The 26,680-nt window shown below is 39.2% G+C and overlaps 1 protein-coding gene across 3 annotated transcripts in view; it reads left to right on the top strand.

Annotated features, from left to right (window-relative positions):
* The window catches only part of FGD4 (FYVE, RhoGEF and PH domain containing 4), a 104,296-nt gene that overhangs the window by 9,323 nt on the left and 68,293 nt on the right, over nucleotides 1–26,680 (top strand). The window contains exons 1-2 of one of the 3 annotated variants that reach the window (XM_088054926.1): nucleotides 11,563–11,749; nucleotides 15,232–15,374. The exons of 1 other annotated variant lie outside the window; for it this stretch is intronic. The gene's annotated coding sequence lies outside the window, so the exon portion shown is untranslated. Of the gene's footprint in view, nucleotides 1–11,562; nucleotides 11,750–15,231; nucleotides 15,375–26,680 lie in introns of those variants that run through there. One more of the 3 variants, XM_088054925.1, reaches the window with a different exon arrangement.

Here is a 26,680-nt window from a genome sequence, read left to right as displayed (position 1 = left end):
AGGGCTAAACAGTGTTGATTAAAGGCATGTGCCAAGCCCTTCAGTGATTGCTTGTGTTTTGCTGGCGTCAAGGCATCTGTGACCAGCAACATGTGATTTGAAATAACATGCAGTTTGTGACAGTGGTGAGCAGGACCAGGATTCTGCTACAGGAGACATCAGAAAGTCTTCTAAAACTACGATTCAGATATTTCAGACTCTTATTCTCTAAAAACTCATAATTTTCACTGTGGTTTTCTTAGAAAATATTAATGTAGTCCTTTCAAATAATGAAGAGGTTTTAAATCTGACACAGGGAAAATGACTGGTGTCTGGAAGCCTGGGTTGGTACTGGTGCTGAAGTACCTGCAATGGGAAACAGCTCCAGGGCACAAGAGTTGATAACTATTTTCCAGTTCATTTGTTTAGGTGTGATATTAGGAATACTCAAATATGGGGAAGTTACAGAATCCAAACTCTCACTTGCAGACTCTGGAGCCAAAACTCCAGTTACACAGCTCGGACCCACAAAGTGTCTCAAGTGCTCCTTTGCAGCACTAGCTTTTCCAATTGTTCCCTTTTGCCTAGAGGTGGAGGTAGGTGATAGATCAGGGAAAAAAACTACAGAATTCTGTGTCAGAGTGTTGTTTTGGAGAGAGTTTTCTGCAGGAAAAAGAGCTCCTTTCAATCTGCTGCCCTGTGGTGTACAGTGCTATTCCTCACACTGTTACTGGCTTAATAGGAAAAAAAAAAAAAAAAAAATCTTTCACTCTTTCCTTCCTCTCACTGCAGGGAAGGAGATTAGAGACCTGAGCAGAAGTAGATGAATTGTTCTCTGTGGACACCATGAGAGTGCATAAATTTAGTAATCACCATTTTCCACATGCTCAGCTCTGCTGGGCTCTGCTTGTTTGTATAAAGTACTTCTGGAAGAAATGAACCACTCCTGCTTCCCACATGCTCATCCTCAGGTAACTCTTTGTGCCCCTGTACCACCCTGAAACTGTAGCTTGGGATGGACATGGAGGAATTTCTCCAAGTACTTTTCCTCCTTCAGGAAGTCGAACAAAGTAGCTGCTTGCTGTCAAATGTTAGCTTCAGTTTCAGGAAGGAAAAATGCTTTTTAAATATGAGAAGTGAGAATATATTATCCTTCCTGAGACTGACAAGGACTATATGCTTATTATAGTCAGTGCGCTGACAGGCAGCACTAAATGTGGGTAAGGCTAACAGAGCTGGAAACTGAAATACACAGAGCTGGGGGATCTTAAGTCCTGCAATTGGATTTTTTTTTATTATTTTTATTTATTTTTTGCTGTGTGTGGAAGAGCAGGTCGTTTGAAGTTGAAATACAATATTTGCTGTGGCACAGGCTATAGAAGCAGAATCAACTTTCTGATAAGGAGTTTTTTCAGGTATAGTACACAAGAGATTAGAAAAGCAGGAGCTACTCAGTAACTAAGGAGAGGACTGCATGGTGCTGTTCCTGTTCCTAAGGACTTTTTTAAATTTTTATTTTTCTTTATTTTTTTTCTTGGTGCATGGGTGTACATTGAAAGAAGGGAGGAAAATTCTGATAATTAGTAAGCATGTTAAACTCTAAATGAGAACTTCTGAACTGCATTACAGCAGCTGCTAACAAGCCACATAAAACTAGATAATAAAACTCTGGTCATGAAGAAGAACCTCCATTTTTCTCATAAGCCCTTGAATGACACATGTTCAAATACAGAACCAAATTTTGTATGGAATGCATGCTTCTCCCCCAGTCTTTTTTTTTTTCCCAGATGTGGATGTTATAAGATTGAACAATCTGCAGTTTAAATTATGATTGTGTAATTAATTACTTGGTGAGCATGGAAAATCAATTCTTTTTTCTGCTTATTAACTTGTTGGGTGTGGGATTTGGGGTTGTGGGGTGGGTTTTTTTTTTATTTGTTATTCTTAAATACTATTCTGTTCCCTAATTAGGGCTTAGCAGATACATTTAGGAATATGCAGGCAAAATAACTTTCTGAAAAGATGCATGTTTGTGTACTGATTAGTGGATTGTGGGGAATGACTGCACATCTCTGAGTCATTTATTTGATATTAAAAAGGAATTCTTTCTATCAATTCTAATTCATATGTATGAATTAAAAAAATAAGAGCACACCTGTATTTTATAGCTCCTCAGAGATTAAAAGGGAAGTAACCTTAACAACATTATATCTATGATAAGAATCTGAGTTTTGAAATCTGAAGAAGAATTTTATTTTACTTCTGTTAAGATAATTTTAATATAAAGTTAATAAGGTAATTTATATTTAATAACTTCATTCTACTTCAGTATCTTTCAAAACATTACCCGTGTTGGTTTACACACAGAATTGTGCCCTGTGTTGAAAATGTGAAAATTCTGTCCTAGTACATGATACCTATTTAAACTTAGGATATGAGCAGCTGCATATTGCTCTTTATTGACAAATATCAATAAAACAACATGTAGGCAAGTCTTGACAGATGAATATTTAACTCCACGTTTGTATACAGACTTAAGTAGGGCTCAAAACAGGCAGGCAAAGTAAATGCGGTAATTTGTTTTCCACATTGTAATTGAATTTGAAACCTTATTTCCCTCATGGCAATTCACTGAATTCTCCACCAACCTTTACTAAAAAAAGCACAATAAATTGCTTCTGTGCTGGAAGCAGGAGGGGAAGGCTGCAGCATGTTCGCCACAGCAGCCATGGACATGCAGCAGTGGGGATGTCAGGATTTAGAGGCTGGATTATCAAAGCTCTCCATCCTGCTGGATGCCTTGGGCCATGGCAGTGGTGTGCTCTGGCAGCAGGGGCTGCTGCTGGATCTCCATCTGGCTGTGGCTCTGCAAAGCTGGTCTGGTTTTCCTTGCTGGACTGGCAATTACAGGCTAAGGCGACAGACAGAGCTGTGATTTAACAGTGTTTAGGGGTATAAACTCCTTATAGGTTCTGAGCTGTTCCTATCCAGGGAAAAAATGGCAAACTGATAACAGCCTTAGGTGTATATGGTTTCCTCTGTCTTCTTTTCTATGTATCTTCAGATAGAGCTTCTCAGTCCAGCACAGTTTTTAACAAAACAACAAGCTGACTTACATGGAAGAGAGCTTAATACACAAGCTGATAGTGATAGGACAAGGGAAGAAGTTTTAAACTAAGGATTAGATGTTAGGAACACGTTTTTTATTCATAGGGTGGTGAGGCACTGGCACAGGTTGCCTGGAGAAGTTGTGTTTAAGGCCAGTTTGGTTGGGGCTCTGAGCAACCTGGTCTGGTGGAAGCTGTACCTGCCCATGGTGAAGGGCTGGAATTAGATCATCTTTTAGGTCCCTTCCAACCCAAACCATTCTATGATTTTATGGATGCTCATACACTGAACTTTTTTGTACTCTTTGAAAGTCTTGAGTATTGACCTATAGCCAGTAAATCAGGTTTAGTTTCTCTAAGGTTTAGTTTAACTGTGAATTGTTTGCAAATATGTTGTCCCTGATAGGGCTGTAATTCAGTAGAAATGGTTCTGCTGAGTAAATTTGCCATGTGGTATGAAAGGTGAGGGGATTTCTGACCTGTCTGCTGCCTATTTATATAAAATCAGACCTGGTCTCTTTTATGATCAGCTGAAAGAAATATGACCATGTAGAACATAGGGTTTTTTTCCCCACAGACTTCATTCAAAGGTCTCTCTTTTACAGATTAATCAGTGATTAACTGTAAAATGGTTACAATTAGCAATAGCTCACCATGATAGTTTTCCATCCTTATTTCAAAGTCTAGTATGAAAACAGAGCAATTTACTTGTGTATTTCTTTCTTTGAGAGTGGCTAATTGTGAGCTGGAGATCAATGATGAAAATTTGGAATTGAGGATAAATTGCCTATGGAAATGGATAAAGGTAAAATATCCTTAACCTTTTAGTGGTTTTGCTGTAATTCCTGCACTATGCTTTTCATATCTGCAGTGTGGTTGCTTATGCTGGGTAGTGAAACCTTTCTAAGACTCACTTTTGCTTTCTGCTTCCATGCCAATAGATGCTTTTAAAAAAAAAAAAACAGAAATAAACAAACAAACAAAAAAACCCAAAGTAAGTGCAGATGCACTTCTCATTTTCCCAGTGTCTGTGCAACTTGACACTTCACCTTCAGAGACTGCTCAAAGAGCTTGTTGAATGCCTCTCTGAATCCCTTAGTGACTCTGCTGATGGTTGGCAAAATTTGCCTCAGCAGCTTTCTTTCCTGTCCCTCCTCTTCGTGACTGAGCTGCATGATAGGGAATGACATACAAGTTATTTGCTGTAGTCCTTTGGACATGTAAAGCAGATGTACTTGTCAAGTGTGTTTCCATCTAAATAAAAACAAATGATTTCTAGGATTGTTTTATCAAATTCTAAGCCAAAACACTGGATCCTGTACTGTATCGTGTCCCAAATTTAGTAAATTTTTGTACATTTTTATTTTATTTTCAAGCAGCCCTGTATAGCAAGTAATACAGTTTTGAATGGATTGAGGCTCTTTACAACCTCTTTCTTCAAACCCATCATGTTTTCATTTGTAATGTTCTCATGTGTATATGTATTTTTCATCTCAGGAGCAAATCATCAGCCTTCAAAGGTTTTGAAAGTATTTCCTTTGATAAAATATTTTTGACCTATTTATCTTAGTCTGTGTGATAAGTATAGTTTTACCTTCAGAATTGTCTTCTCTGCAAAAGAAGGATCAGAATTCCATTTCCTTTCAAAAAGAGGAGGCAGCTACTATGTTTTATTTGATTGATATCTTAATCTTATTGGACAAATTATTATTAAAGCTTTGTATTGCTGTATAAACCAGTGGAAAGGACTGTGGAGCAGAAGATTGCAGGTGATGTTTCTGTATTTTTAGGTGTTTTTACACCACAGACTATTAGAGAAACAGGAACTACTTTTCAGATTATTGCTTTTGGTCTGCTCTGCTGATACTGAGATTGCTTTGAGAGCAGTGTTGTGAAGAGACATCCTTCAAAACGCTGACCCAGTGTGAAATGAATGCAGGATGTTTCAGTGGCAGGACTATTCCAATACTGGTTTATACGAGCTCATTACTACACTTGCAAAACTGAGAAGCAACTGCTGTAAGCTGAGCTTTCTTTGTGTCCTGGATCTCCAAAGCAAAATTACTTCTTCCTTCTACCAAATATCTGGAATAAAATGAAGTGTATTTATGACTGTCTAGTAAGTGTTTTCAATGTAGGCGCCTTGTTTTACAGATAAACCAGCAAGGATCGGGTATGGGTGACAAAAACCCCACTTTGTATTGGTGTCAGCTCGCCCTTTCCTGCAGATGTAAAGGATGGGGAATGCTCTGCAGGGAATGATGAGTGCAGTTTAACAGCATATTCCTCTGGTAGCCACAGTACTGTGCTTTCCATTTGTCTGGGTAGAGTTTTACTGTTCACTGAAGCATCTGCTCTGTGGAGGAGGTTATGCAGAGAAAACAGTAAGCATGAAGTTGAGGTGTTGTGAGCTTGTGTGGGGTCTTGCCATCTTTCTCTGCACCCACAGATAAGAATAAAGCTCTTGCTTTAAAAACATTTTCACATATTCATAAAATAACTGAAGAGTGCAATATTCTGGTGGAAAAAAACAACTCTCCCTCTCGTTTCGGCCTTGAAAACCACAAAAGGAAGTGAAAGAGACTGCGAGCCCTTCAGTGTATAGGTTGTGCAGTCACCTTGGGTGGTGGCTCTGAGGATACAGCACAAAGTCAGCCTGGTGGAGAAAGAATCTCTTTTGACCTAAGGAGAAAGTGTGAATCTCTAATTTCTTACCAAATGCTCAGAGATGTCTTCACTGGTAAGTAAATAAATTCCTGTATGTAGACAAGAATCCTTCAGAAAAAACAGGGTAGGGTTTGGAGGTCATCGTTTTCCATAGAGCTTCTTTCCTTAAGGCAAATACTTAATTCAGCAAATATTTAAGTGAAAAAGTAATCAGGGATTTGTTTACTGAGAAACACTGAAGGACAAAAAGAAAGGGGGGAGGAATAGAAAAGCAGTATTCTATTCTTCCAACAGTGTGATTCAGAATTAAATTCCTGCCTGCAGTTAATTGGGATTGATTGTCTTTTTCTAAATTATGCATAGGAAAAGCAGAGGTATTACTCAGTGGGGTTAATCAGAGAATTGTGAGAACAAGTTGGAAGTTTTCCATTCTGCAGCCAGGATATTACATACATATATAACAACTAAATATCCTGTTTTTCTGAGGTATTGAGATTGAGCTCTTCTGAAAACCACTTCATTAATGTACTAGTCTGAATTTTGGATTTTTATTTATAACTTTAGACAAGTAAACCAACAGATTCAGGTATCTAATTTGGTGGATTAATATCTGTAAGTACATTTCTAGGTATTTTAACTATTTTCAGAAGCCCAGAAGTGCCTATGTATAAAAAAAAGTGGTTTCTGCCCCTTTTCAGCATGTGAAATTGTCAGTAAAAGCTAAATGTAAGCTGAGCAAATGGCTTCTGTGGACAGCTGAAGTTTGTGCTGCAGTGAAAATGCAAGGTCTAGAATGCAGTAATTAGAGAGGCTAGTCAATACTTGTTAATGAAGGCAGTGCTTGTGATCTGTCTTTGAAGGGGGAGCAGAGCAGCGCTGCCCTTCCTGCAGTGCCTCATTGACCTGCTGCAGCAGCCTCTCTGCTCATCCATGGAATAATGGACATGCTTCCTTTAAGAGTAAATAACCTATTTTCCAAAAGTGCTGGAAATAGTTCAGGAAAAATGAAATGGGACTGCAAGGTGTATGGGTACATAATGTGTGTCTGCAATTACAAGGGGTTTTGGTGGGATTTACAAGCTCCAATAGAAGGCTTTTAAGGACAATTTCTCTATTTTTTTAAATGGGGCTTTCATTTTTGTTAATAGATCAGTCTAAAGGGTTTATGCATAACTTGAATGAGGGAAATTTAGTCTGTGCACAAGTTGCTGCTGTGAAAGGATAATAAATGAAATATGAGGTGTTTGGCAGACAAGCTTCAGAAATGTTTCAGTGATTTACCTCTCTGGGAAAGACTGCTGCCACGTAATTCCATTAGCTGTATGACATGGCTGTGTGGTGGCCAGGCGTGTCACTGCCCTTGAATTTCCATTTTGCCCACTCCTTTATTTGTGCTGTTCCCATGAACTGTTTTCCTGCCTGTTTCCCGGGGTGCCAGCTTCTCAGAGGTGATGAGAATAGCCAGCTTGTGGTGGTCTCTCCTATATTGTAGCTGTCAGAGCGAGTTTGTGAGGATCAAAGATGGAGAAAGGGGGCTCTGTTAGAAAATGAGTCTCTGCATGGCATTTCTTTCAAGGCTGGTCTAAATCTGGCTCAAGATGAAGACTGTGTCACTGAGGTCTCCGTTATGCTATTTAGTTCCACAATTACAGAAGAAAGTACCAAAGATGGAGAGCTGCTCATTTTCCCATGAAAAGGGAAAACTACCACTTATTTCCTTTTAGAGCAAGGTAAATGAAAAGGGAGAACTTTTGAGAATTCTCCTGTGAAATGTCAGTACATTGCTTTAACAAATTTTATTCAGTGTAGGTATGTTGCCACATGCAGGAAAAACAAGTACAACCCCTGCCCCCTCCACCCCCCCCAAATTCTGCTTCTTCAATTTATCATGCTTTTTATGCTCATTAACATGATTTGGTAGTGATCAAGGCTGTTCTCAGAAGTTCTTACAGCACTCTATAAGCATGCTGGGTGAGGTCCTGATATCTCACAGCACTCAGAGCTGCTTTGCATAAAGTAAAACATTCCTTCCTTCTGCTGACTCCTGGGCTCACAATATTCATGGCTCCTGAATCTATCACTTGGAAGCCTATACCACGGACCTATATGAATCAACTTCTCCTTTAAGAATGCTTTAGTTATGGAAAATATTTTATTTCTCAATTAATATTGGGAACAATGAACACTTAATATCCTACTACTCTTGTAATGGAAAAGTCTTTTTGGAAGTGACTTCTGTCAGAACTGCTTTAACTTAGGAGTTGCAGAATGGTCAGTGACAGACCACTGGTGCTGGTGGTGGTTTTTAGATTGCCATCCTAATCCAATGGACATTTGAAACTTCTCTGCCATGGTGTTTGCAAGATGGCCACATAAATCTGAGTGGGATTTACTTGGTGGTATATTGAAACCGCTTGTTGACCTCTGTTTAGCAATGGTTTTCTTTGTAGATGAGTTATGTACTGGTGTTCAGAGTCCTTTACATTTTCTGCACTAAACTCAGTGTGGTGGGATCTAAATGTGGAGCCCACTTCAAATATCACTGCTGTGTTCAAAGATAGAGGGTTAAGTCTTCAGCCAGGCCAGAGCCCTAGGAAAGGCAGTGTCTTTTAGAGTGATACATCTGGGGAGAGTAAAAATGGCAGGAGGTCAAGCTCTTGAGTACACTGAACACCAGCAAAATTGAATGCCACTGTTCAGACTTACTTTTTCACTTGTTCTCTTTTTGGTAAATCTGCTCACTGTACTTGAAGTGTAAATGGGGTCTTGTTTGGGAAAGCGTAACCTCAAAGCACAAATCTTACATGACTAAAGAATGAACTACACTGGTCTATCTGTACTTTTTGACAGATGAAAAGCCTTATTTAGATGTTTCCTCTCTGCTGTCTTGCTGGAACCATGAAGTCCCTCTCTTTCAATGGAGCTGTGTGTGGTTTGAAGCAAGGAGGGAAGAAAATGATGCTTTAAACAAGGCATTTGTGTCACTGTAGGAGTTCTGCAAACACAGCGTACAGAGCTGATGTTCTGTGTATGAAATATCATTTTCATTTTAGAATTCATTTAGAATTCAATTTAGAATTTTAATTTTAGAAGAAAGTATATTAAAGTAATGTTGCTCATTTCAGTTCTGTAAATTTTACAGAAGCCAGGCTGGGGTGGGAGAGTGCAGTTCTGGTTTTGTAAATCCAAAAAAAAAAGCACAATGACTGCTGCACTTTCTGTTTCTACATGAAGTGTTTGTCACACATTTGAAAAAAAACAACCTTCCCATCTTCCTAAGCTCCTTCTTGTATGTCTAAAGTAGCCAAGACAAACCAAGCCAACTACAGTCAGAGAACTGTAATTTACACTGGGGATATATATAATATATGCTGGGGATATATGACAAGCTTGTCTGGGTTTTAGACTCACCATGGTTCAGTTTCCATAGTCAGCCTCTGCTGTTGCAGGGGAGGCTGATGTAGGAGGTGTGAGGGCAGCTGGCTGCTCCTGTGCAGCTGATGTCTCTCAGGTTCTCCCAGAGACACCTTTTCTGCCAACTTCAGTCTGCTAAGGTGGTTCTGTCATGAGCTCCTTTTTACTCTTAATTCTTTCCTTCTGATATCCTCAGTGATCTGAGCTGGCCATACATGGCTTTCTTCAGCTACGTTCTGGCTCAAAAGTTTCTGTTCTCTCCTGGTCTCTTGGGACTCTTGGAAGTCCCTCTGAGATATCTGCCACAGTTCAAGAAGTACTAGCCCTGTGCTCTTTTCTCTACTGCCTTGATATGTGATCTTCCTGTGAATTTTTGTCTTTAGGATCCTGACATTGCGTAGAAATAGCTCATGGTAATTATATATATTTTTTTTTAATCAGACTGCACTATAACTGTAAGATCTGTGGAACATAAAGGCCGTGATACACAGCACTGTAACTGCAGTGAGAATCAAATTTAATGAAATACAGTCCTTATGTAGTGAAGGTTCCCACCAGATATCTCAGAGAATAGCTTGGGGTTTTTTTCTAAAACTTGTGTCCATTTTTAAACAAAAAATAAAAAAGTAAAAGAAAAAGTAAGCATTCCTCATCAGTACTTTATGTCTCTAAAATCAAGTCAAAATGAAACTGGTGAGCCAGTGGCAGTGCCTGCAATTAGGTTTATTTTTAAAACTTCTGTCTTTCTCTTGAATGTATTCCAGATATGTATTCTTATCTTCACACCTCTGGAAGATACAGTGAGTATCTGATAGACAATTGTAAACTTGATAAACTTCCTTTGCACTTTTATACATCCTGACACTTGAACTTTTAAATATCATTGTTGTATATGTATTAGTGCAGTGGAAAAGGTAATTTTTCTCTCAAAAAATAATCTTTTGTTAAAAAGGCACTTTTTAACTGACTTCTGCAGTGTGAATGTTGATTTTATTATTATTTTTTTTTTAATTTCTCTTGAATGTAGTCAAGCCGCTCTGTACCTATAGAAAGTATCTTTTGGTATCCTATTCTGTCTTTAGTTTCTCTCTCTCCTGTGTCCTTTGATAAGACTTTTGAGGCTGCAGTAGGATATTGAGGTTCCTGTTTCATGGACCAGTTTGTTCCATAAATAAGACAGTAAATGGTTGTCTGGCTACTTTTTCATCTGGGAGTTTATACTACCTTAGAGATTTATCTGTCACTGAAAGTAACATCCATGCTGATTGCTCTGAAGCAGCAGTGAAACACAATAACCATGATTGAATGGTTGCTGTCGGGATAATGGTGGAGGGGAATACTACAAAATAATGAACTGCCAGGTTCCAATAGAATTTTGCCCTTTATTTAGTATAATGTTTGTGGTTTCCAGTCGCTTCTGCTTTTTGTCATGCTTGCTACATAGGTATTTAAACTTTTATAACAACACCAGATGATAGTAATCTAGTCTTTGACAAATTATCACTTGCAGTGCAGAGTAGCTCCCCACACACATTGGGTACTACTCACCCTTGTTACTACAGAAGAACAAAATTGCATCTGCCTCTTGCCTCAAAAGTGGGAAATTTTAGGTCATTTGGTTCCTTCTGATTCAAGAGAAATGATAGCAGAATTTCTCCTAAAAGTTTGTAATCTGGAATAAATGTTTCCTTGTTGTCTTGAGTGGCTAAAATAAATGTCTGCTGATTGTGGGGGTGTTAAAGGATGTGACACTGTGCTTATGGATCTGGGTTTCTTCCTGCACCTGTCTTTGCTATGCTTTTTCCAGCTGATATTCTATGTGATATGCTTGAGACCCAAGTGCAGATGTTATATAATGAATCACTTCTTTTGTTGGTTTGTGCACCTTTGCATCACTTCTTCCTTCCTAACCTGTTTGAGGGGGTTTCTCTTAAACTCTCAGAAATATCACAAAGGGGGTTGGATCATCCTTCACATCTCTTGATATCAATGCTCTGCCATACAGACAGGTTTTTCTCTCAAAAAAAAAGTAATCTGGAAAAAGTAGTTTAGTTTCAAGCACACTGTTATATGAGGAAAACCTTGCTGCTTTTTTCTTTTTCTTTTTTTTTTTTTTTTTTTTGGTTGTTTGGTTAGGTTTTTCACTAATTTAGCCCTTTCAAGTCCTAAAATACTTGTGAGCTTATCAGCAGTGCTTCTCTAAAATATCAACAAATAGTATTGCTGAGAGCCCTGTACATGAATAATCTTAAAATACCGAGAGAAATGTTATATCTGCTGTCTTCCCAGAAGCCCCGTGCATCACCCAGTAAAAATAGATTAGTGATGATATAGTAGTAGCAACATTCTCAGTCTAGAAGTTGCTCCCTTTGGAGTGGGATGTGCAGAACTAAATCCAGACAGGCACATGGGAGACTGGCAACCCTGTGGGTAGGGATGTGAGTGGGGAAAAAAGCAACATTGGTTGCATTTTTGGAATAGCTCTTTTGATGCCGAACCTGGGAAATCATGAGATGACTCTTAACAAAATTCCCGGGATCCTGGAAATTTGCTGTCTTCTCAGTGGAATTTTTCCATACAAGGTCAGTATTTAAACTCCCTAGTGGCATTTTTCAAATATACTTTTAGAACAGCTAACTCTTTAAACTTGGCAGAGACCAGCAGCTGCAGCTCTAAAATGATCCTTGGCAGCTGATTACCGCTTTCCCCAGCTGGCAAATTTTCCTGTTGTTTTCCTCTTCCCTTTTGTGTCAGGCAGTTGGTGATATTTATTTGTCCTCTAATGGGAAAGCAGTTTCCTCCATCCTGCATTAAAACAAAGTCTGTTTTTTATTTTGATCCCTGAGTCCCCTTTTTTTTTTTCCTCTCACATGGGACAGCCTAAAACCACCATGGGTGCCGTCAAGAACTGCATGTTCATTTTTCTTGCCTTATAAATATCTGCACAACCTCAAGTAATTAATGATTGTTTCCTCCTCCTGTTTTCATAGTCAGGGGGATTATTAATGCTGGGGTTATGCACACAGAAGTCTGCACAGGGAATTGAGGAATATGTTGAGGAAAAAATTCATTGTAGAGACAAAGATTTTGAACTTGGATTTCTTGAAGCAATTCAGTAGCTTGCCATAGGAATTTTTTATGTTTCAAGTTCTCCATGCAGGATATCATTGTAATTCCATCCTTGTTTCCTGTTTGGATTACCTTATTTCCTAGGTTTCTTCATTAATAGTTTTCTGTTTGTTTGTTTTTGGTTTTGTTTCTTTTCCTCTTTTCTTTCAAAGCATCTCTGCGACAAATGCAAATATTTCTACATTGGTCTTGCACTTGAATGTGAGAAGGACACAGTGGTGACAGTGAATTTTCTTCTTTGAAAAGGAGTAACGTGTCCTAGTTTCTAATGGAGCTCATTTATCTCATAGAAGGTGAAGCCACCTTTCTGAATGGAAATGTTTATTAAGCTAACTTCACACATTTTCTGTGGTGTCTTCTTGATAATCTATGATCTCTTGTCTAAACTTAATCTCTCATCTAAACTTCATCTTTCTATTGCCCCAGAGTACTCCTGCAAGCTATAACTCCTCAACCTAAATAAACTGTGCCAGATTTAATAGTAGGCTAAAAGTAAAAATTCTAGACGAGTGAAAAAGAGTCCAAATTGGGTTTTTTCCATGGTATGGACTGCATTGTTTGAAGGGATATTTTAGCAGCTGTGCTTATTGTTGGTTTCTAAATTCCCTGGGGTGCCATATGTGTCACCAGTTTGCATATGACTTTAGCTGAGGTCCAAGGTGGTGCTGCACTTCATCCATGGAAGTTATCTGCAAACTTTTTCTCTCTGAATAATGATAAATTGATATTGCTATTATTTTTTTCCTTCTTTTTCCCTGCCTCTCTTGGAATAAAGGTCAAAGAACCCAAACCTAACATGTTACTCTGACATTTATTATATCCATTTATCTTTTATACAAATAGTTGTGCCATGCCTTCATACCCCAAAAATGTAAACATTCTTTCCATTCTATGAAGTTACTGAACTCAAAAGCTCTTCAAAGGACCCTTGGGAAAGCAACCCACCAGAACAGATTGGCAAAGTTCTTCTTGTCTCCTTCTTTGTTTATGTTTTCTTTCTGTCATGTACACAAACAGTTCAGGACAGGGAAGAACTTAAAACACTTGAAATGTAGCAGATGGAGACAGATAATGACTAACAGTTACTGATGAGATTTTTGTACTTCAAATTGTGCTCTAAGCAAAGCAATTTGCCCAGAGGTAAACTGGTATTTGAGTTTAGAGGAGGAGCCACCTTATGATGTTGTACTTATGTTTGCCCTTTGGGTATGGACAGCATGGTCAGACTGATTCTGGAGGTGGCTTTGGCTCCCAAAGCACTTTCAGTAGTCCCTTGGAAGACACTGGTCAATTGTTAGGCCAGCCAAATGGCAGACAGGGAAAGAAAAGTAATTCCTTTTCCCTGGGTTAACCCTGACATTGATACTGTTCCATCCTGCTGTGAACTGCCTGGACAATGGAAAGCAGAGCATCCTCAGCAAGTTTGGGGATGGTATTGCATGGAGAGGGAGCACTGATGTGGGTAGGGTAGGGATGCTTTTTAGAAGGACTTTGTCAGACTGGAAAAATGGATTGAGAGGAACTCCATGCAGTTCATTGTGGGCAAAATAAAGTTTTACTGTCCCTGTTAGAAAAATCTCTGTGCTATAGCAGAAGCTGGTGCTTGGAGAGCAATGCAGATATGGGAAGCTTATGAGACAATAATGTGCCTTTGTGCACCAGCTGTGTTGGGTCATGTAAAGTGAGCCTGTTAGTGGTCAGACTACACCTGGAGTATTGCTTCCAGTTTAGGTGGATATTAAGAGGAAGTTCTTTACTGTGAGTGTGGAGAGACACTGGGAAAAGCTGCAGAGAGAAGCTGTGGATGGCCCATCCCTGGAAGCGTTCAAGGCCAGGCTGGATGGGGCTCTGATCAATCTGGCGTAGTGAGAGGTGTCTGTGTCCATGGCAGGGGGGTGGAACTGGGTGTTTCTTCCACCCCAAACCTTTCTGTGATTCCTTCAAAACTAAAGTACTGCATGAGTTGAGTGCAGCTTGACCCAGAGGGGGTCTGACAACACTTGTTTGATTGCCTGTTGTGATCTGCAAATGTTCCTGTACCGGTAAGAGTTTAGATGCCTGGCTGTTTAACTGGAAATATAAATGGCCCAAAGCATGGGCCTGCTGAAACAACCTTTGTTGTTGGCTGCCGTTCTTTGTAAGGCAAATAAAGTAGTTGATTTGCCTCCTGAAGGAGAAAAATATGCACAAACTTCTTTGTCTTGGATAGCAAAAGAAATCATGTTTTGATTGTGATTCCTGCTTCCTCTAGTTCAGCTCCATAGCTGCAAGAACTTAAGTTATATTCTCAATGAATATATCATATAATATGTGATAGCGTATCTTGAGACATCTTCCTCATTTTTTAAGTTACTGTGAGCTTCTGTCCTGAAGGAACCATAGACTTAAGATAGAATTTATTCTTGAATAGTAATTTTTCATTTTTCCTTCTAAGAGTTCAGGTACATAATAAAAACAACAGATAAGGTGATAATGAGATCTAGGTTCCAAATCTTACGAAAATGTATTCCTCAAGGTGGAGCAGCAAATATATGCCTGTTGTAGCTGGGTATTTATTTCCTTGATTTTTAATTGATTTCCCAGCTTCATGCACCTGCTTTGAAAGTCTTATGAGAATATCATCATTCATATAAATAGTTTCAGCTCTGGAAGAGGTAAAAAGCCATTTTCACCCCCACCTCCACTCCCTCCCCAAAGTCTCATGTCAGTCATGGTAGTTGATAGAAAGGCTTAACAAAATATTCTGACAAATACCTTGGACATGTTGCAAGACAATGAAGATGTTCAAGCCCTGTACAGAGGAGGTCAGAGAAATCCTTGGAGGAAGCAAAACTGAACTGTTGTTTGGTTGGTGGGTTGCTTTTTGTTTGTTTGTTTGGTTACTGTTTTTTTCTGTGTGGTTTGTAAAGACCTCCATTATTTTTAATTTTTAAAGGTGTAAGTGTACACAGAGCTGTTCTGGCTTCAGCATGTCCTTCTGTGTGCGACTCATTTCAGAGTCATCCTGAGGATGCCCTAAACCATAAAAAGATTAGGAAGCAACTAAAGAATAAGTAGCAGTGCTTGCAGACTAGAATGGTGAGTCAGAGTCATGGGTGCATGTGGGACTTGGCAAAATGCTGGGCAGCTGTTCAGAATCTGCAGGAAAGGGAGAGGGACCCAAATTAAAGTGTGAATCTTTTTTTGTTTGTACGTGTGCTTTTTTTTTTTCTTTTATGGCATTGCTAATCTAAACATTTCTTTAAAAGAAAATTTAGAAAAGAAAATCCAGTGCGCACTGGCTGAATAACAATATGGATAGCATGAAGATTTTGGCACAAAGCAAACTTAGAGTAAAGAGCTTTTGTTCTTGTTTAGCTCTATGAGTAATTTCCACTTTATTTGAATCCTGCTGCATGAAAATATCTTGTGTGCTGCCACTGCTGATTAATATTTTACCATTTTAATTCAGAGGGACACGGACAGAATGTACAAGTGTAAGGGCAATCAGATGTTGACAACCTGATGTGATTTGATCATGATTAATAATAACTCTGCAGGGCCTGACTTGTTTATAGACTTCAAACCAACCAGCCAAACAGCCTCACCACCAGCACACCGCCCCCCAATATTCTCACCTTCTCTGTCACTAAAAATCTTCTGTGCTTATGTGCATGCCAGTGTTCTCTAGCAGCTCCTCTTCTGCTTTCTTGCTTGCAAATCTGAGCCAAATTATGGATCGGACTGGAGGAGTTTCAGTTTTGTTATCAAATTTCCTGTTTCAAGGAGTTAGCTCTCTTTTTCCTATTCACTGCTCTACTGAAACTGGATATTGAGTAGATGAGGGTAAAATTCTGCTAAGCTACTGTTGCTAGAATGTCTGAAGCTTTGTCCCTTTGCTGTGATGCAGTGTATGAGCAATAAAGTCTAACCCCAAGATACTCATTAATTTTGGTTGTTTATTTAAAAATAAAAGTTTTTTGAATATAATCAAACATAGCTATTGTTCTGTTATATTCCTGGAAATGGGAAAGACTGTAGTGTGAACATGGAAACATTCCTCTGAACACACATATGACTTTTGCTTATTTTGGGTTAGAGGTTGGTAGCCTTCCTAAATCAGCATTCAGTGGAGATCCTTGCTGTCAAAGAGGAGAGAGTAAAAAACAAATGTTACCATCATGTACTGCACTTAATACGTAGGCTTCCTGTATATCCCAAAAGAACTTCTCAGATATTTCTGCTTCCAAATCTAAGCATCATAATCCCTCAAATCCCCAGAGAGATCACTGAGGAAGACTGTAAGGCTTCTTGTGGTTCAGAGTGTCCTTATAATCTAAATAATTGTGACTGGAATCTCTTATATCTGTATCTTTAGTGTTTCTCAAGCTCTTTGTGAAAACAAAATGGATGAATTTTCCCTTTTAGAATAAAATATTGAACAGCCTCTCCACTGAATAGGAAACATAGGTGTTTCTAGCAGCCAGCTGCTGCTTTAGAGGGAGGTGGCAGACGTACAGGATGTATGTTGTGTTCAGAGGAATGTACTTGAGGTCAGTTTGGCAATCATCCACTGCTGCTGTGCTGTGTTGAGTCAGCTGGAGTATTTATGTCCATTTTTAACATCCCTTCTGATAAATCACAAACGTAGATGTCTTTGCTGTGACAAATGCGTGTCTTAAACTTGAATGTGATTTCTTCTGAGTTTGGGGAGTGGATGCATTTTGGACATTGGTTGTTCTGGATCATGTAGGACTGAACTGAAAATCTTTTCTCCGGTGCTTTGTCTTCATTTTGTAGCTTCCAGGTATGAATGTCACGACTTACTAAAGTTTTTACTTGTTAGGGATTAGAGGGATTGATTAATAGCTGAATCTGAAACCTGATAGACTACAGATTTTCCTATGTTGTGTCCCATGATAGTGTGGGATTGCCTTACAATTTACTGAAGCAAGGGAAATAGACTATTTCAAGAGCCAAAAAAAAAAAATAAAATTAACAGTCTTACAATGCAACCTTAATTGTTTGTCATAAAAACCTTAATGGAAGCTTAAATAAAATGACACAAATTTAGATAAATATCAACGTAATATATGATATAATGCTACAGAACCCTAAATAACTGTAGTCCAGATGAGTGAGTGCTCTTTGCAGACTGTTGGATGCAGCTGTTTTCCTGTTGATGACAGCAATCACTCCTAATGGTTATAGTTCTGAAGTCAAAAGTAACTCTGCAAACCACAAACTCTGAAACCCACAATTTTTCTTTCATTAATTTCTGTTGAGCTATCACTTCCTTTTATAACCTGAAATTTTGGGAAGAAAGAGTGTGAAAATTTAATGTTTCTCATGTTAAAGTTGCAGGAAGTAATATGACCAAAAAGATTATTATAATTCATACTGAGCTTTCAAATTACAGATTCAGAGCTTGAATTAAAGGGTCAGAAGGGTTTCTGGGTGAAAAAGGGGACAGTATTGAGAGATGATGATGCTTAAACTCCATTTTTTCATAGGAATGCTGAGGATCTTTGCCCTGCTGGTAGTTAGGAGAAAATGAGAATGGTTGTTTTACACTGGTGGCATCAGACAGCTTTCTGCTGTAGAACCATTAAAAAGTACTGTATTCTTCTTTCTCTTATATTAACCTGAGAGAGGTATAGTGCATGTTTCTGATGATGTAGTTTTCACATATTTATCTTCCCAGGATGGATTAGACATGCCAATTATGCTTCAGTGCTGGGTGTTGGACCATGTAGTCACCTGTTATGTCTTCTGTTTGTGTATTTATAGAACTCCTATTGACCATTAAGTATCAATTTTCTGATATGTAAGGTCTCACACTTCTTGAAGCGGTAGTAAAGTAGACACATACTCCCCTTTTTGTTAGAACTCTTAGCTCTTCTTGGTTTTAAAAAAATCAAATTGAGGAATGGACTTAAGAAGCTGCATGGAGTGGGTGCTGTGACAGTTGAGTGTCCAGCTAGCTCGAAAGCTGCCAGCATCATCCATTCATCCATGCCTCATGCTATGAGATTTTATCTTAAGAGGGTTTTGTTTTTTGTTTTTTGCTGTTGGTTGGGTTGGGTTTTTTTTTTGTTTTCAATTGAGGCATGGTGGAAATTCTCTCATACCATCTCAATAATATGACAGTCCATGCAGAAAGGAGTCAGGAGCTTTTGGCAGTCAGGGCCTGCTTGTTTCTGCTGAATTTCGCATGGTGCAAATGTGTAGCAGTAGAAGGGTTGGAGGCCTCCTGCTGAAGTTGGGTATAAGGAACACAAGGATGAGAAGCAAAAATGGAGGAGCAAATTACAAGGCTTGTCTTGTTTACAAGTTTTGTGCTACAGGAAAATAATAACTCACTACTAGACAGTTAATTACTGTAGAAAGAATAGTGAGGCTACAAGGGGAAGTAATTTATAGAAATCCTTTCTCTGAATTTATTCATGTTCTATTTATTCTAGTTCTTAACAAACTAAAAGACAGGACCGCTCTTCTATAGAGTGACATTCTGCATTGCCAGAGCTGCTCATTATTTTCTTAAGATGTGAATGTTCCCAAAAGGCCTTAAAGGTGAGATTAGAATAGAGGTTTCATAATGTGGAAAAGAAAATAACTATTCTTGATGGCACTGAGACAAACGAATCATGACGTGTAACAATTTTTTTCTTTTTAAAGAAAAATTTTAAAGACACATTTCCCTTGATATAGGTGCCCACTCACACAATCTGCTGTTAGTATGTGTTGAAATACTTCTCGTTGCTTATTTCCTGAATTATGTCACTAAGTTATGAAATTCAGAACTTCCTGTTTCATAGAATGAGTCGACAATGCTCATTCTATGTCCAGTTTATGGATTGCCTGCCAAACAAGTAGGTTTACTTGCACAAAATTACTGGAATGTAAGGATTTCTGCTTGTGGTACAGGCATTCCTATATAAGGCATGGGTAGCTGTAAGTAGTTGTCTTTTGGTTTTGTGGGCTTTTTTCTTTAATAATGCACTGTTTTTGAAGTGGATATATGTCCTCTGGGATAGTCTCAGAAATATTTGAAAATCATGGCATACACAGTTTTTCTCATCCTGGCCTGTAGCTGATAGATACATGTATAGATATCTCATGAAGAATTAGAAATCAGCAGGAGGCCAGTAACTTTCCTAGTAGCCTGTGACCAAAATTCTGTGTAGGAGTGAATCCGTGGTCTAGATCTATTTTTTCTGCTGATATCAGAAAAAAAGTTTGTTTTTTGCTGTTGTTGAGGACTGAGTCATCTGACAACATCCAAAGGCAGTTGCACTAAACCAAGTTCTCATGGCTTGGATGAGCAGCGGTGGGAGCAGAACAAGAATATGTTGATCCAAGGCAGTTACTCTTAGAAAGAGAAATAGAGGCTTGTGACCTTCCTCATTGCACACCATGGACTTGTCTTCAAATTTGGACTTGGTTTCAGACTTTTTCCTGACCTTTCCTTCCTATTTTTCTGTCACATGCAGTCTGAGAATAGTGATGATCTTTGAAATTATGGATGGGAGACAAGGGGTGAGTGTCTGTGCCCCTGACATCATTACCTTGCAGTGCATTGCCAAAGGTTTTATTTTCCTAAAAGCAAAGTCTAGGTAATACATTTCCTAGAGTGCTATGTATTTATAGATATATATATCAAAATATAAAATATATCCTAGCTGTTTAAAATGTAAGTACAGGCAGACTGGATGGAAAATATTTCACTGTAGTGCATAGATACACTATATATACACGTTTGCACTATATTGTATTACTTTGAAATGCAGTTAATTATTCATCCCTGCTGGCACTGCATTGTTTTGACTCATTTTTCTCACCAGTGCAAAGACAGTCAAAACTTCAAAAGTGTCTTCAAAATTTTTATTAGTAAGCAAAATCAGTTTATTAGTTCTGTGCACATGTGTCAGTCTTGCTCATTTCTCAGAATGTGGAGTCTTTCTTTGTAGGTGTCTCTTGATTTATGCTGTTTTTTTTCTTCCCCTTATCCTTATGTGTAGTAAGTGCAATTAAAGGCAAACTATGAAAATTCTAGACCTTTCAAGGTACTGCTAAAATTCATGTGCTAAAATTCTTTTGTGTTTCCTTGCAGCAAAATAATAAAATCCTTGCAAGATCCCTCTTTGTTGCCTTATATGTTAGTAGCAATAATAATACAAGTCTTCATGAGGTGCTTGCTGCCAGCAATGCTGTACAGCAATAGACTGTACTAGGCTGATTACTTTTATAGAAAATAATCTGAAATAGAGATTACCTGCTGTATGCCTCTAGTGTCATATATTTGTTAGGAATCCACCTGGAAGCCTTAACTGTGACTAAAACCTTCAGTATTCATCAGAATTTTCTAAGCAATTTCTGGCAAAACCTCTTTTTCCTTTTTTTTTTTTTTCTTTTCCCCCAGCTGTGAAACTGATTGCTTATTCTTGTGGGAGGAGGCAGGCTGCATAGAAATCTCCGAGCCATTGAAATATAAACAAAATAAAACCCAGGAGTATTTTGGGTGGCTCTAGTGGAACACATAGCTACTGTTGGCCCAAGTGGCCCTGTAGATTTGGTTTGGAAAAAAGCTAACTGTGTTGTGTGAGCTAGCAGGGAAGTGGGTGGAATTTTTAGGTTTTGTTGGTGTTGTCTCATCAGTTATCAGTAAATCTTGTGATGCTGCTTTTCTTTCCTCTTGTCAGTGGAGATGTCAGCTCTGGGCATGGAAGGAGCATGCTCCAGGTTTGCCTTATCAAATACCCTCCAAAATGAGGTTTCTTTAGATGGTTTTGTGCTGAACTGACCTGTGGAAGGAGCTTCTGGGCAGAGAAAGACAAGGTTTATTTTAAAATGAATGTGGTGTTGTTCTGGAAACTGTTACAGGTTGCCCAGAACAGTGCTTGTTTGGGTTGGGTCTGGCACCGGTGTCTCTAGACCCCAGAAACTGCTGGCAAAGTGGTACCTGATGAGTTTGTTGAGGAATTTAAATCAAATCAATGTGTATTATATAAAGGGATCTGCTAAATGCATTTTAAGATTCTTTTTCTGCATTCTTTGCCACTAATAAGTTATCCACATGCAGTGGGCTAAAGCATGATGTAGTATTTAGTGCTGCTCAAACACCACTGTTCCTGCTGTACCTCAGATTACCTCTGCAAAACCTAACTTCAAGTTCTGGAGTTATAACAACCTTTTTTTCTTTCCAAGTTTGATTGATGAAATATGAGAGCTTCCTGTATCTGCATGGAGGAGACAAGCTCACTGAATACCCATAACGTTGTGAGTTACTTCATTGCGGTAGAATTGGTCTCTCTACATTTCCTTACTCTCCTACTGGTTCTGGTTGTTACTGTAGGGTAATTTATAGAGGAGGGAATGTACAGGCTATTTTTCTTCCAGCATTTCTGTCTTTGTTTTGCCAGTTCTGTCCAAGAGCAGTCCTTCAGTTCCTATACAGACTTTTCAGAAATGCTTTAATGAAGCCTAAGGAGAGAGGAAAGCCCCGTGGCCACAGCTCCCACCCATGTGCTGCTCTGATGTCTGTTCCGCTTTCACTGGGAACTCAACTAGTAAATAAAAAGCACAGAGCAGAACCCCTGGGGTTGGGCTCTTCCCAGAGCTGGATTTACTCTTCCATTGCTCAGAACCACATCCAAAGAGCTGTCTGTGATCTCTCTTTGAGCCTTGTGAGTCTGAGTTTTGGCTGGCTCAGCTGTCAGACGCTGAATGTCAAACCTAGGAGGCTGCTGCTTTTCCATGGAAACACTCTGTGAGATTGCAGAAATAATCAGGCACGTCTGCTGGTTGCTGTGCCCTATTGTTGGGTGCTTCCAGACAGTGAACTGAATTGTCCTACCTTGACAAACTGAGTTTTCAGCTGAAATCTGCTCTACTTTTGTCATACTTCTTGCCTTTTTTTTTTTTTTTTTTAATTTTTAATTGAATGCATTAGTGTGATAGCTTATTCTGCTGTGGTGAGGCAAGCCTCTTGATGTCTGCTTTCGATTTCTCGATTTCTCTCCATTCATGCACAACCTGCAAAACTAGATCCAGGCCTCTTGCTCCTGGGCAGGTACCACCAGTATGAACTGCTTCGTGCCTTGGCTGTGGAAGGTCTGAGCTGCAGTGCTCTTGAGGGATCCTCTGCAAATCTCCTTAACAATTCTTCTGTGCACTACATTTTGCTGTTGACATAAAAATAATTCAGTGTTTACAATGTAAAATTCTGTTAATTAGCTGTGTCTCTTCAGTTAGCAAAAGGATTTTCTTTACTAGAGGAAAGGGCTAAGATTTTGAGACTTTCCATGGCCGGATTTTCTTGAAATTAAATTTTACATCATTTACTTTCAAGAATACTTGAAAAATTTATTTATCAATGTGCTTGGATAACTCTAGATATGCTTTGTTTTTGGCTTTGGGAAGAAACAATATCTTTGCTACAGGTATTACTAACTTGAAGTCACTATTGATACAGCTCAGTGGGAGAGGTGCCATAAACTGCTTGGAAATGAAAGCAGTTCTGGTTTACAGAATGTTTTTCAGTGTATCAGGCTGATGCTGTGATCTGAAAATAACTATCTTTGGAGACATAACAGTAAGAGTCTCCTTTCTTATATTTCTGTAACTTGAAAGTTATTCTGGAGAGCTGCCTAAGAAGGAAGGATAACTTCCAGGCTTGTGGACTGAAGCGATCACTAAGCTGGCCTAGTACAACTTCTGCCCGTGTTCCTTTTTTGTCCTTCAGTGATAGCTGCCAAAAAGGAATGTCCACGGGAACAGCTGTTGTAACATTGGAAGAAGGACTGCTGCTGGAGACAGTGCCAGTGAGGTGGGGAGAAGGAGAGAGCTCACCTCTGCTGCAAATCCCCCTTCTGTAAAGAGCAGCAGCTTGGAAGGGAAAGGTTTATCGCCCAAAACACAGACATCACATGAACCAAATGCTGCCTGTAAGGACAAAAGCAAAACAGCTGCCCTTTTTTTCCATGCCCAACGCACATCTCCTCTCAGGGCACCCTGTGAAAGAGCAATAAATGCCACGGTCTTGTTTCTTGTGGCACTGAGGAGCAGGGGCAGGCGCGAAGCCGTGCGGCCTGAGATGGCTGGGGAAGCAACAGGAGTGCAACACACCAGGCCTGAGGTCTCCTTTGGCTCCTTCAGAGCTGCTGAAGAGGAATATTTTGCTGTCTGCAGGGCCAAATTCATTGCTTTCCTCCTTCAAAGCGCCATGGTTTTTAGAAAAACAGCCAGTTGAGATAAGGCAGTGAAAGTGTGGAAGCATTGGCTCTCCTGTGCTTATCACAAAAAAAATGCGAAGTCTTGGGATTTTGAAAAAGTAAGAGGAAATTTTGCAAATTTCAGCCTTTATGCTTGCTTGTGAGAATAGCAGTATTTTTTTATACTCTTAAAAAGGTAGACATCCTGTTTCCCTTGAGGTGCACTTCTTCAGTAGTAGATGGTTTGGAGCTAAAAGGAATACGCGACCATTTTGTGCCCCTGTGCTTGGCAGTGGTGGGGCTGCACCTCAAATCCCGTGTTCATTATGGGCCTCTCACTGTGAGAAAAGCATGGAGGTGCTGGAGTGTCTCCAGAGAAGAGCAGGGGCTGGAGCATGAGTCCTGTGAGAAGCCACTGAGGGAGCTGGGGGTGTTCAGCCTGCAGAAAAGGAGGCCATGGGGAGACCTTATCACTCTCTGTAACCACCTGAAAGGAGTCTGTAGCCAGGTGGGGGTCAGGCTCTTCTCCCAGGTAACAAGTAACTGTCCTTGGGGCGGTTTAGATTGGATTTTAGGAAAAATTTCTTCACTGACAGGGTTATCAAGCATTGGATCAAACACTCCCTGCTCAGGGAAGTGCTGGAATCACCATCCTTGGAAGTGTTCCAAAAATGTGTGGATGTGACACTTGGGGATGTAGTTTAGTGGTGAATACCGTGATGCTGGGTTAACAGCTGAATCCTATGATCTTGGAGGTCTTTTCCAACCTAAACTGTTCTATGAGCCTGTATTTATATTATAGTTGATTTCTCTGTAGAAACAGGTAGAAAAACAGGTAGAAACAGGTAGAAAAGGTAATACTATAACAGAGCAGATCAATGTTCTATTGTTTTACCTTGTCTGGCAGTAAATGTTGCAACTGTCAGGAATTACAAGCCTGTTTCAGTAGAACTCTAAGAAATAGTGTAACAAATGGACAACAAGTTGAAACCATGCGTGTGTGAGGCCTGACATGTCACTTACTAAGATGCTGTGGTTGGTTTTAGTTCAAGCTTTCAAATCTTATGCAGACAATGGTGGTAACTGCTATCTGTATGCCTCATGCTAATCTCACATAACTTGTTTTGGATGAATAGAATTTTAAGTGGTCATTACCAAAATGACCACTTTATCCAGTTTGAAAAACGTACATTTCTAAAGCTTAGTTTCAGACTCCATCAGCCTGAATAAAATGCCAAAATCTTGGTCTGTCAGATAGCAGCTGGGACTGGAAAAGCTGAAGCACATGGTGTCATTGTTGTGAAAGACAATCCATTCAATGGAATCAATTCAGGACACCGGATGTCAATATGTTCTTTATTTTCCATTCATGTCTTCCAGCTAAAACCAGTTTATTCCTAAACTTCTGTCTCTGAGCCAAACAAGAAGGGGAAATGTCTGAATTTTCTTTTCTTCGTCCATCCCTCCTCAGAATCATTTTGGATGTGCTGCTTTCCTCTGTCCCTTTCAAGTAGCTTAAATAAAACTTTCCTCGTATGAACAGAGAATATTTTTTTTAGTGTTGCTCCATATATGTTACCTATGGCTTCTGTCAAAGATTGTAGCGTGTCCCTTTATCCCTTTCTTTGTGTGATGGCTGCTCCATGTGGTTTATTTTTTTTTCCTACACGTTGTATCTGCATAAAATCAGACCTAATAATTAAAGAAATTCTAAGTAAGAAGCTGAAATAGATTCTGACTGCTGTTGCCCTTCATTCTGCTAGCAATCCTCCTATAATGAGTACAGCTAGTTCTTGTTCAAGAACAGATGGTCTAAGGGTTTTTATGGTGTATGGAACAGGTTTTACAATACCAAGATGGCTTATAATATTTCAGTAAACAACTTAATTTTTAAATGCAAAGTTAGAATTAACATAAATACAGAAAATTGTTTTGTAGGAGGTGTCCCTTTCATGATGGAAAAAAGACTGAAACTGAACTTGAATCCCTATAATTTTGAAGTCAATTTGCTAAGAATTGTAATTGCTCCATTTTTTAACCACAGAAATGCATAAATGCATAAAAATCTATAAGTACATCAAAACTAATTTCTGAGACACTGTCTTTATTTTTAGGGGGCAAAAAGGAAATGGTGTTGCTGCCTTTCATGATTCTTTAATGCTGAAGAGTTTTTATTATTAACAATTGGCAAGTTGAATAGGTTTTCTTCCTTACTTTATTTTACTGCAGTTGCTGATGGATAATTGGGTCTTGTGTCCATGTAAGCTTAAGAATATTTTTATGATGTAAAGATTACTTATTTAGAAGAAGAATGTGGATTGTAATTAGCAGCATAAACCAGAATGGTCTACTAGTCCTGGAGGGCAAGTTGGCAGACCTGGATTTTGTCCCACATCTTTCACCAGTATCCACAATAACCTTGTGAGTTCTGTGAGTTCCTTCTGAAATCTGTGTCGTCTTCAGCTTTCTGTGGACTTTAGTGTGGATTACAGCTACTCTTGTGCTGTGAGCAGAGGTCTGAAGGGCTCCCAGTGGTAATGCACTGGCAGTTTAATAGTGGTGTCTCTTACCAATGTGAACTTCTCTGGGCTTGCTGTGGAACAAGATAAACATTCTTGTGGAGTGAGGATGAGGAAAACTGAAAATTTGGGTGGAAGGAGAGAAAAAAATCAGAGCTCCATGCCTGAAACCATTTGCAGAAGAAGACAGGTTTTTGTGATGGTGGGGTCCAGCTGAGGGTTTTTCAGTCTTTTAGAGGAATGAAAGTTATTCTGCAGGGCCAGCTAGGAGATTAAAGGAGAAAGCAAACCATTTTCCCTTCCTCAGAAGAATTGTTTGCTAGTCCTAAGTTAGCATGCAGGAACCTGAGGTCCAAATTTGGTGCAGCTTCAAGTAAAATTGCCCAGTTTTTTCAACATGCCATTAGTCATAAATGCTGAGTGGTTTAGAGAGTGAGGCAGAGAAAGTTTGTGTGAGTCAAAGCTATTGTACATTCAGTGTTTCAAGCCTTAAGTATTTTGAGACTGTGCAACTCATCAGCATTTAAAACCTTAATATGTTCTTTCAAAGCCCTTTTATTTTGCAGCAAAGATCATTATCGGTTGGATGTGAAAAGCCACTTCCCTTTTTCCCTGCAGACATCATCAGTGGGAATTCTCTGAGCTGGTGCACACACCTTCTCTGTAGGTGTGG

Source organism: Pseudopodoces humilis, chromosome 5 (genome assembly GCF_049639895.1).
Source record: "Pseudopodoces humilis isolate 2021_Gansu_Grassland_sample_001 chromosome 5, ASM4963989v1, whole genome shotgun sequence".
In the NCBI taxonomy this organism is placed as follows: domain Eukaryota; kingdom Metazoa; phylum Chordata; class Aves; order Passeriformes; family Paridae; genus Pseudopodoces; species Pseudopodoces humilis.
Note: the sequence above shows the minus strand (reverse complement) of the source record. Positions and strands in the feature narration are given on the sequence as shown.